This window comes from Equus quagga, chromosome 2, assembly GCF_021613505.1.
Source record: "Equus quagga isolate Etosha38 chromosome 2, UCLA_HA_Equagga_1.0, whole genome shotgun sequence".
Lineage (NCBI taxonomy): Eukaryota > Metazoa > Chordata > Mammalia > Perissodactyla > Equidae > Equus > Equus quagga.
This window is the reverse complement of record NC_060268.1, coordinates 7,848,716-7,861,395: the sequence shown is the minus strand read 5'-3', so window position 1 is coordinate 7,861,395 and position 12,680 is coordinate 7,848,716.

Sequence of the window (12,680 nt, the reverse complement as noted above, 5' to 3'; positions counted from 1 at the left end):
TTGATTCAAATTTTTCAGTTGGAAAATCAAACACAATAGATAACTTTAAACAAATCATTGCCAGTTCAAGCAAGTTCATTGCTGAGCTGCAGGAGCAACATTCTCTTCAAACATACATCTGATAGTCAATGCCAGGTTTGATGATAAAAACATGCCATCCTCTAAATAAAGGGATAAAAGCACTCTCCTGGATTGAATTGTCATATACCTAAATCATATGTTTTGATTGATCTAGTCCATTGGTTACTATCTTATGTCTTCTTTATAACTAATGACACAAATTTTCACAATGCTTGCTCACTGACAGATCAGCTCTTGAGAAAAAGCATGTACCTGTAAATGAAACAGAATGTAACTTACAGTTTAGACTTTAAGTCCTTATTTTTCTTTCCTAAAAATTTAGTGATTAAGTATCATTAGAGATACAGCTTTGTGTATGGCTTCCCATGGGTACATTCCCAAAGAAATACAAGTGAATGTAAAGCTCTTTTTTTTTTTTTCAGTTACTATTCTTTGGTCGGAAGCAAGAGAAAGTATAATGGTCATTGTATTGTTTGGTTGACACTGTGTCACCTCCCTTCCATCTGAATTTGATGTTTTCTTTCAAAGAACCACTGCTCATACTGTATTGGTCCATGGGATTTTGAGTGATGTTCACCGCACCTTCTAGATTCCTGAGGTGGGGTCATAACCCAGACTTTCTCAGAGCCCCCTTTCATCCTTGCTCCAGGATACAAATTGTTTCCTAATGAGATCTTTCCAGGACATTTTTTTGTATTAACTGGAGAGATATATTCTGTCTATCCAAAATTTAGTTCATGACAGAACAATAGAGCTGTCAGCATGTTTCTTAATGACTGCTTGCATAGATGCCTAGAAAATGAAGGTCATCATAGAAAGAGAAGGTTGTCACCAAGAGGAAGAGAAAATCTGTGTCATCCTACCATAGTTTGAGACCCTGAGTCTATCTGTGTCTGGAACTTTTCATGGAGGTGAGTCAGTAAATGTCTTCCTTCCTTTTTCCCTCCTTCCTCCTTCTCTTTTCTTTCTTTTTTTCAAATTTAAGTGCCTGTCAGTATCAAAGAGTTCTTATTAATAAATAAAAGTGACAAAAATTAAATGGTATATACTGTCAGATTATTACTTTGCTAACATAGCTGCGAGTGGCTTAATAATGGCATGAGACCATGCTACTTCCGGGATCTCACTTTACTTCAAAACGAAGTATTCATATTTTTAACGTATAACCGCAGATTTAAAGCTGGTTCAAGAAAAAATGTCTATGTTTTATCTGTGGAGAGATTTAAGGACAGATAACCCATTCAAATTATTCTAATTAGAGATCTTCTAAAAAAAAAAAAAACTTGGCTAAAGGAATCTGAAAAACAAATCTGGGAAAACTAGTGTTACAGTTTCAGAGCCAGAAAGCACTAAGTGATTAAGAGGATGAACAGCAACATGAGATTTCGATTTCCAGCAGTCTTATAGGTTAGAGACCCTGAATAAACCTCCCATTGAAAACAACTAAGATACATAGAACAAAATATTTAAATACTTAGTGTTTCAAATCTAATACAGAGCTGACAAAATGTAGCAAATCCTCAGAGGCCAAAAACAAAGTGGAAGCTGAAAGACATGAAGACAGACAAATTTTTGTATTTGTCTAAACTGGCTTTAGTGCCAGTTCTTGATCTGATATTATGTTCTGAACCCTGAGGTACAGGGGGTTTTGCTTTAAATATTTCAGAAGACACTGGAACTAGAAACAACGATTGAAGCTGACCCAAGGCAGCAAGTCAAAGAGCATCCAAGACAAACTTGGCACGCCAAAGGGCTTCATCCACACCATAAAGATGAATGAAAAATAAGCTTCAACTTCTAAGCCTGTGCTCATGAAGATTTAACATGGAAATAAGTGAAACTTTACTGTGAAAAACTTTTAAGCAAACAATTTATTTTAGAGGACTGACTACATCAAGATGGACAGACCCCAGGCTCTGTCCCCCGACAAAAATCAACAATTAAACAGCTACTCACAAGAAAACAAAGAGCTAAGGAGAGAGCTCAGGAGTCCACTTGAACTTCAGCAACATAGTGGAACAAAAACCCTGGGACTAACTGCGCGAAAACAGAAGGAAGAGCAGTTTCGTTTTCAGGCATCATCCAGTCCCTTGGGCCAGCTCTGCTCCGTGCCAGGACGGAACTTCCCAGCTGGAAAGAGCGCCCCTCATTGGAAAAGCGAGAGAAGGGCAAAGGACCAGCTTCCCTGGCCGGCCTGGTGGCGCCGCGGTTAAGTTAGCACATTCAGCTTCTCCGGGCCTGGGGTTCGCCAGTCCGGATCTGGGGTGCGGACATGGCACCGCTTGACAAAAGCCATGCTGTGGCAGGCATCCCACATATAAAGTAGAGGAAGATGGGCACGGATGTTAGCTCAGGGCCAGACTTCCTCAGCAAAAAGAGGAGGACTGGCAGTAGTTAGCTCAGGGCTAATCTTCCAAAAAAAAAAAAAAAGGACCAGCTTCCCCAGTCTTTTGGGGAGCCGCACAAAGAACCTGCTTCAGTTTCACCAGGCTAAAGACCGGCAAAGCTGAGACCTACCCAGATGGCTAGAAACAAGAAAGAGCAGACACCACCAGTATCAGCAACGCAGCATCAGCAACCATGGCTCCCTGGGACCTGCTCCTCAGAGGACCTCAGCAGCTTTTCCCCCTGAAGAACCACTGGCCAGCACAGCCATCACTGACCCCTGCAGATTTTACTGGTTTATGCCCCACATGTATTCACATGTGCAGATGCCAGCCACCTGAGTCCCTCTCCACCCGCTCAGCCCGCGTCCTGCCCCTGCCGGAGCCCAGGCTCCACACCAGCAGCCAACCCAGGCCTCTGTGGCTGTGTGAGCTCCAGCTACCAGCCGAGATCACCTCTGCCGCCCCCACTGCTGTGAGTGCACTTGGGGTTAACCCATCCAGCTGTGCACTTGCACACCACCAAGTTGCATCTCTTCACCATCCTCCACTGCTGTGGCACACCTGTCGTACCATCCTTCAGCCACAGTAGTGCATGCGAACAGTCAAGGCCTTGGCAGCTGCCAGCGAACCCACAGTTGGCCCAGGCACTTGCTTCTGGCCTTGACACCCACCACTATATGTCTGCACCTGACCGCTGCCACTGCACCGATGCCTGCAATTGGTCCCAGCAGCTGAGCGTATACACACCAGCGGCTCTGGCCACCACTGCTGCCTGCCCTGATCCCTGGCTGCTGAACCTGGGGGCACTGCTGAGGAACCTAACAGGCTTGCAGCCACTGTGGAGCCCCTGCAGCACTGGTCAAGGACCGCGCAATTGCCTGCTGTGGCCCCCAGTGGTCTGAGATGCTGAGACATCTCCCCGCAGGACCCAGAGCTGCCAAGGACCCCTGCACTTAGTGTCCTGCACCGCTAGACCCGGGGTCACAGCACACTCCAGAGTGCCCCCACCTGCTGGTGAAAGGCCTGCCTTACTGAAGTCAGTCCATAAATCTGGAACGGGAATCTGTTTCTTCAAATACGGGGATACCTGTGCAAGGCTACTGGGATCAGGAAGGATCAGGGAAACATAACTTCACCACAGGAACACAGGAAACTTATGTAACTGACCCCAAAGAAATGGAGATAAAGGATTGCTCAACAGAGAATCCAAAGTAATTGTTGTGAAGATGCTCAGAGAGCTAAGAGAGAACACAGATAAACAGCTGAACAAGATGAGGAAAAAATACAAACAGAGCAGGGCGAGGGTGGGAGGAGAGCTAGAAGGGTGAATAAGATTGGTGTCACAGAGGGGAGAAGGTACAAAGAGAAGACAGGTGTGTACCCGCTCCAGAAATACCACATCAGAAAGCATTGAAAGTAGTTCCCTGAGCTCCACAAACAGGAGGTTAGAATGTTCTTGACTAAAAAAACAAAAGTTACATTTTTGGAATATTAGAGGTAAATAGATTTCTGCTGGTTGAGAATAGACGCAGTATCTTGAATATGAACACTTTTCTCAAGGCGGTGAAAATATAAGGGAGGGAAAGAGAAATAGAATTAAAGAAGGGCTTGTGTCCAAGTGGTCTTTGTTTGACTGTTTATCTTTTTTTTTTTTTTAATTTTAAGAAGGAAGACAATAGAACAATTTTAAATAGTGAATGATATCAGTCTTTAGAAATATTTGACTAAATGTTGTCATTTCTCTTGTGTGCTTTAAATATACTCTCTAGGAACATTAAAGGAAATAAAATTCTATCATTTTGTTTGTTAGCATAAACTATATGAAGTAGTTGGTTCCCCCCCCCCACACCATCCTCCATGAGTTAAATGGAATTAAAATAGATATAAAATTGTAAATTATTTGAAGTTTAAGTAAATAATTACGAAGTTCCTATGAATGGCCTGTTACAAATTAAAACAACGCAGATGTTGCTGAATTTAAGCTGTTCTTTCTCTGGGGAGCAGTTCATAGGCTTCTGTACAGGATTTTCAGCATAAATTCTGCTGTCTTATAGGAGAGAAGGCAAGTGGTGGGAAGAGGGGAGAGTTCTAGTGTTCAGAAGTTGTTTATAATATGAGATTTAGCTGGCTTCTGATTTGAGGCCTACAGATTAATATAGTGCTTATAAAGGCACAAGCAGCTAAATACACTAATAAATACTAAAGATAGTACTTCATTAATTTGAAAAGTATGTGTACATTTAATAAAAAAGGGCCTGGTATATTTAGGGGATTCAATATTATTTGTTTTAATGAAATAATTAGAATTATGAAGATAAACTTTGTGTTTTGCTTTCTCTATATAAAATAATTGACTCAGTACTCACTAGAACATACTTTTCTGGGGGGATAATAAAGGACATATTTTGAAATATTAATCTCTTGGGATATCCGTTAATAGTAATGAACAATCTGATCACAAACTTCCTCCTGAAAAGAAAACTGTGTTTATGGCGTTAATTAAACAGAGCAGCCCATCTGGGGGCCTAGTTTGGAGGATTTAGATCTCAGTGTTCAGTCAGAGCAGTGCAGTTAGATTAAGCTGGTTGAATGACAAAGTCTATCCCCAGCTTCAGCTTATCATTTGCTTTTTTTTTTTTTGATATTGTTTTTTGCCTTTTCTTAAAATTAAGAATTTATTTTTTAGAGCAGTGTAAGGTTCACAGCAAAATTGAGGGGAAGGTACAGAGATTTCCTGTATACACCCAACCCCTGTACATGCATAGCTTCCCCCATCATCAAGGTCCCCCACCAGAGTGGTGCCTGTGTTACGATTGATGAACCTCCACGGACACATCATAGTCACCCAAAGTCCACAGTCACTCTCGGGGTTGTACAGTCTGTGGGCTCGGACAAGCGAATAATGACTGCATCCATCATTATGATATCATGCAGGGTATTTGCACTGCTCTAAAAATCCTCTGTGCTCCACCTATTCATTCCACACAAGCACGCACACACACACACAAACACAACCACAAACACACACACACACAACCACAACCACTGGCAGTGACGGATCTTCCTATCTCCCTAGTTTTGCCTTTGTCTGACATTTTTATTCCAGAGTAGACATCATCACCCCTGTGAAATGAATACATAATTGTTTCATGAACTAATGTAGTTTAGATTTAAGCTTCAGAATCCAAGGCTCGTCCTCTTGGATTATTAAAAATAAATTGACTTATTTGTAATTTAGAACTAAACCCCACTCATTAATTAAAGAAACATATAGACTAATAAACAAAATTTTATGCCATTATAAGCAGTTCCAAGCTTGGGCCAATAGGAAATAATGCAATTCTCTTCTACAAATTTCTACCATTGATTAAATTAACCAGGTTGTTAATCTGATACGAATTCTTGAGGTTCTGAATGTCCTCTGCAACTATGTACAGCTCTGTTTTAATTAACTGAGTAATTTTGGCAACAATTGTGAGCATGATGATATTTTTAGGTGAAAAGATCAGTACAAACCTAAGGGCAGTGTCAACTTAGCTGTTCATTTGTTAAAAAAAAAAAGGAAAAGCTATTCATTCCAGCATGGAAAAAAGTAGTTATCACATAATCAACAAATATGCTAAATGCCAGGCACAATCACCATTGGGGTTTGGGTTTTGCTTATGAAGGTAAAAACATATGCATAAGTATTTAGGGAATACATACTTTGTGCAATATACTTGGTAAAATATCTTGTCATGAGTATATTTTTCATAAAATATATGGGAGTAAATCATTCCTTCAATGATTTAGAACAATTTTTGGTAAGATAGGTGATTTATAAGCTTGAATAGTTAAATAAAATCAGGAATAGAGAGAAGCAAAATGACGCTGAAGGCAATAATCACCACAGGAGCCAGAGAAGGGAAGGATCGCTTTAAAAATAGGTTTACAAATTATATGGTATATGTTTCCCATAAAACTGAGGCGTTAGCTCATGGACATTCAAAGTGTACCTGCCGCCACAGGAACACACAAGTGGTCACACCACAGTATAGAAAATTAAGTACAAAGAAGAAAAGGTTTAGTACAATGTTATATACATTAAAAATGTCAACTTAAACTTTTAGGTTAGAATATTTTATAGAATTAAAACTTAAAGTAAACAATAAAATTTAGTTGAGGCAGTTCAACAAGCTACATTTCTATTGGAGATGATCTGATATATTTACTACTGGGCAGTACATAAAGGCTAGCTTCTGAGAGTAAAATTTTTTGATTTTGAATTTTATGCTCAGTCTCACTTAACTAAATGCCTTGCAACTGAACAGCAACTGTTATAACTCAGATAAAGGGCCTTGTAGTTTTAGTTTTTTAGGTGGAGTTTCTGCCAAATTCTTCCTCGTAAAAGTCATGACTGATACCAGGTTTTAAACTGATGCTCTCTACTCCTCTAACGCATGTACGTGACGTCACAGTCAAATGTAACATTCTTCTTTCCCTTCTTCATCTACCCGCATAGTCATTGCATCCTGAAGCTGGGTCTTGGCTTTTTTTTTTCTTAAGTTTTTAAGTCGTTAAATGAGTTGAATGGGACAACTAGAAATAAAATATTTGACCCAGTTTCATTTTATTTTAACATAAATAATCCAACAAGATTTTTCAACAGAATGTAAAAGATTATTTTGCTATGAGCAGCAGGTCCTATGCTCAAGAGATTAAATAGATATAGTAGTTTAAGTGGAAATAATTGAATTAGTTCAGTTAAAATGAAAGAATATCAACTGCTAACTTTTGCCCTCATTGCATTTCTAGCAAAAAAAAAAAAAAAATACGATTCCTCCTTTTAAAAATGTTTGATGGAAATTCAGATCACCCTTATTAAATATGGATTATTACCAGTTATATAAACACGTTTATTAAAGAAGAGAATATAAAATAGGACTCATCTTTTGTAAGGTAGGAGTATGATGGTAGAAAAGTATGTAGTGGTAATGAAAATAATGCACTATTTACTAAAAAAGTTGAAATATGAACTTTTAGGTACAAGACAGTGAAGAGACTCACTTGTTTTTTCCTCAAGTGGATGGATTTGCATTTGAGCTCTGTCAGTGTGTAGTTTTATGAGTGTCACATGATTTCTCTTATTTTTCAAGGGTGTTTTGTTCTCTAAAAACTGTATGCCTACAGTTGTCGGGAAGCAATGGTGGGAGTGAACTAAAGTTCACAGGATGGTAAGCACAGAGCAAGCTGAAGCGCAGAGTAACACCTGTTTTTAGCAAGGATTTTAACATTTAACCTTTGAACTGCTGTTGAGTGATAAAGTTAATTCCCGCTACTCTACATTTATTGATATGAAGCATTAGTTTTGACTAGTAAAGCTTGATTTACTTTAGTCAATACAACGAGTTCTCACACAAGGCAGTCGAGGGACCAAATCATATTCCTAGTAAGAATGGATTGGAGGTCTTCTTGGCAAAAACTGTTTCCTGTTCTACCTTCTTTGTATAAGGACACTCTTGGAACAGTAAACCAAGTACTGTAAGCCTTTGGCTTCCCTGGGCTATTTTATTTTAAGTTAGAATTGTTTCCTGAACATTCATTGTCATGAAAGACAGGTGAGGTAAAAATACTGGGCTAAATTTCTCTCTGGGTAAATTTCCCTCTGCTGCCATTAGATTATTTATCATCTTAAAAATCAGATTCTCTGCTATTTAATTATTATAAACTCTATTCTCTTGTTTTGTAGTAATATTTGTACATTATTAAAGAAAATCTCCCAAGAGCGTTGACTTTCTTATGTTTATGTGATATTAGTGCTAATAAATAACATGGCCTAACCAATGGTCACAAATTGTGTCAAACATCTGTTAGAGTGTGATCCTTCTGCTCAGAATACACTGATTGCCTCTGTAATGTTAAAATACTTTTAATTTAGGGGCCAGCCCCATGGCCTAGTGCTTAAGTTTGGCACGCTGTGCTTTGGTGACCTGGGTTTGGTTCCTGGGCGTGGACCTACACCACTGATCAATGGCCATGAAGTGGTGGTGACCCACATACAAAACAGAGGAAGATTGACACAGATGTTAGTTTAGGGTGAATCTGCCTCAAGCAAAAAGAGGAAGATTGGTGACAGATTTTAGCTCAGGGTGAATCTTCCTCAGGAAAAACAACACCAAACAACGACAAAAAACTTGTATTTAAATGTTGCTGTTTCTAAATCTGTGTCTTATGGAGTAGCTGTTAAAGGTTGTAGTGACAGCTTTGTCCACAAATGCAGAAATAAAAAAGTTTTTGAGGGGCCCAGCCCCATGGTCGAGTAGTTAAGTTCAAGTGTTCCGCTGCTGTGGCCCAGGGTTTCACTGGTTCAGATCCTGGGCGTGGACATGGCACCACTTGTCAGGCCACATTGAGGTGGGGTCCCATATGCCACAACTAGAAGGACCTGCAACTAAGATATACAACTATGTACCGGGGGGATTTGGAGAGATAAAGCAGAAGAAAAAAAAAGAGATTGGCAACAGTTGTTAGCTCAGGTGCCAATCTTTAAAAAAGAAGAAAAAGAAAAAGAAAAGTTTTTGATAAAGAGCTACATTTAAGGAGAATATTCAATCAAGTGGAATTGTAGTTGGAGTGGAATTGCGGTACTGTTTAGTATCTATAAATTTTGAGCTCCAAAGTATGCATTATGCAATGATGTGTAAAACTGCAACAATGAATCACTTCCCTTGAGAATGTTCTTGTAAAATGAACCTTGTCATTTGTGCTCTTGAAATGAGGAAGGCAGTTTCATAAATCAAAGCTTTCTCCAAGAACACATAGATACCTTAATCTGTTTTTCTCTTAAATCGTCATCTAGAACAAGATTGTGTAGTCTTTGCTATTTTTGTAACAGCATAAATGCTTTACCTCTAGGCATCTGAAGTAGTTGTGTCTGTTTACTTTTATAATGAAACACAGAGAGTTCATGCCCTTTATTTATAAAATTCTGAGAACTCTAGCAATTCCTTAAATAAGATAGTAATGTTATTAACTTTTTAACAATAATATAAGCACCATGTCTATAGTCCTGACATTATCAAACTACATATCTATCGAAAAACACAAATGTTTAATTTTAACCATTTCACTGTTTTAATAATTTTTATTGATTATATTGTCAACATTTTGCTGAATGTTATGTACTGGGAACTTAAATGTGTAACATTTTTGAAAATACACTTCTTTTTTACACACATAACTTTGGAATCAGTGAATTGACAAGAACTATTCATCAAAGCTTATTGCAAACAGGTTTTAGTATTGATTATATTAGGCCTATTGGATGATTCCAGTTTATCTTGTGATTTCTCAAATAATCTGCATACTTTGTTAACTAATTTCATTTCTAATGATATAGAATGTGCAGCCCCACTACTGCCACTGAAGTTAGATGGTCATTTATTTGTGAAGGGAAAAAATCAACCAAAAATTAGGTAGGCAATTAAGTAGGGAAAAAGAAAAAGTTAAAAATTTAGACAAGAATAAATATAAATAAAAATGTGGAAGAATAGAAGGAAGAGGAAAATGGCAACTAAAGAGAAAGAAGCAGCATGTAAAGCAAGGGAATTATTGGATAGGAATAGTGGTTAGAGTTAGAAGGCAGATGAGGCTATGAAACTATGTGAGAAGCTGGCTTGGGGCAAGCTTGACCACGAGGAAGGGACCAGACCCAAAAATTCAGCTCAAACACAAAGATGTGACAGAAACTGCAGGCACAGGAAGTTAAGATTAACTGTAGAAGGGTGAAACAGACTTGTAAAACTTATATGGGCAGTTGGAGAATCTCGAGTTCCACAATTCAACAAGAGTAACATTCCTAAGCATAGTTGGAGGAATCTCATTTTAGAAAGGCAGTTGGTTACTAATTTGTTTTGAATTGTCCCCTGGGTTTGAGCAGCAATTAACCGGTGTGCTAACCAAAGGACTTCGGAGACCTGCAGCTGGCTGCATCAAATGCTAGGATTACCTAAACTTAAATAAGATAGTAATGTTATTAACTTTTTAACAATAATATAAGCACCATGCTCTATAGTCCTGACATTATCAAACTACATATCTATTGAAAAACACAAATGTTTAATTTTATGTTAGTGCCTATGTGTTAACGCAGGCACTCTATATAGAGTATTAGATAATCTGCATAAAAACTGAGCTGGGTCTCCTTAATAGGTGAAATTATTGTCCCTATTATGAAAGTTTCATTACAAGGATACAATCTATGCTGTAGTATTAGCAAAATTGCTATTCTCATTTTCTCTGATTCGTGGAAGGATTGCAATTAGAATGTGTTATCATCTTTTACACTGAATGTCTCTGATATCCCCAAAAGGAATTTATTAATGTCTTTCTTACTAATCAGTTAATCATTAATTCTTCCATCCATCTTCCTTAACATTTTTTTCTTTTTTTTAAAGATTGGCACCTGAGTGCTAACATCAGGTGCCAATCTTTCTTTTCTTCTTCTTCTCCGTCTTCTCCCGAAAGCCCCCAGTGCATAGCCGTATATTCTAGCTGTAGGTCCTTCTGGCTCTGCTATATGGGACGCCGCCTCAGCACAGCTTGATGAGCAGTGCTAGGTCCATGCCCAGGATCCAAATCAGTGAAACCCTGGGCCTCCTAAGTGGGGCGTGTGAACTTAACCACTCGGCCATGGGGCAGGTCCCTTCCTTAACATTTTTTAAGCCACAAGTGCATGTTAAGCATTGTGATAAATAATGATAGAACAAAAATGAGCAGAATTGAGAAGGATTTCTTGTAATTAATTTACTTATGGTTGGAAAGCTGAGTAACGAAGTGTGCCCACTACAAAGAGAGTTAGTTTACTGGGATTAAAAACTCTAATTTAACTACTTCACATCAAAGTTTATTTCTGTTAAATAACTCCCTTTGGTTAGAGATGTCCCTTGTGACTACAAGCTGAGGGCACATGGACATGAGACATGAGGAGATTGTAAAATGTTTAGTTAAATTGCCTACTAAAAAGTGAACAGGCATCCTGGGATGTAACAGATCAAAAATGAGAATATATCGGGAGGTGTGGTAAGAGTAGAGAGGATAGAACAATATCTTTGGAGGCTGGTGCCTGTGTTGATAGACAGGGCTGAGGACGTTTCTTAAGAGCCGGGAATCTGGGTGTCATTTGGAAGCCATCTTCCATAGAGTTCTGTCCTTTAGCGTCTCCTCTGCTTATACCTGAATCTTCAGCCAATGCTATTTCTTTTCAGTAGTATTATTTGTGAGGTAGGGTAGAGAAAACAGAATTGTATGCCCCCAAATTAGGTCAGCACTTGAGCACTGCACACAGATGGAGTATGAGAATTGAGCAAAAGCTGAAAATCATGGCCAGACATGGATAAAGAATTGCAATAAAAAGAGAATTCTTGACAAATAACGAGATGACACTTAGATTCATCAGGACTTGTGACGGGATTTGAACCCATCTTATCTGGAAATTAAGGAGCACCTGACATCCAGGCTATGCTAAGCTTATCAGGACACCTGTTTTAATCCCAACTTTCAAGTTTAAGTGAACATTTAATAAACATTTTATAAAGTCACAAGGCAAATATCTAATTCTATCATTTTCCCTCTGGAAATAATAATTTTGTCTCCGAGCTCTTCCCATTTTCCTACCCTTCATATTAACTGCTCCAAAAACCCTGCCCTAATTGTTACTACTCCTTTAAAAATTACTGTGTCAAGACAAATACAAATTATTTTTCTAAAGTACCAACTGCTTTGAACTTTTTCTTGTCAATTGACAATAACAATGGTCTTTCAGAATCAAGCTGAAAATTTCTACTGTAAAATGCTAAGCTTCCATTTCCACGAGAAACTTTTACTCTTACTAATATAGAGTGAAACTCTGTTGGCTCCAGCTGTCATCCTATGGGCCACAAGCCCAGTCAGAGAAGGCAGAGAAGGTTAGCGGGGATAACCCTTTTCATGGCCTTTACAACATTGCTGCACTGGCGTTATACGTTAGAGTTGCCTACTTTTTTTTTTTTTTTTTGAGGAAGATTAGCTCTGAGCTAACATCCCCACCCATCTTCCTCTGTTTTACATCTGGGATACCTGCCACAGCATGGCTTGACAAGTGGTGCATAAAGTCCACCCCCGGGATCCAAACCAGTGAACCCCGGGCCACCAATAATGCTGGGAAAAGTAGAAGGCAGCAGGGAAAGAGGAAGA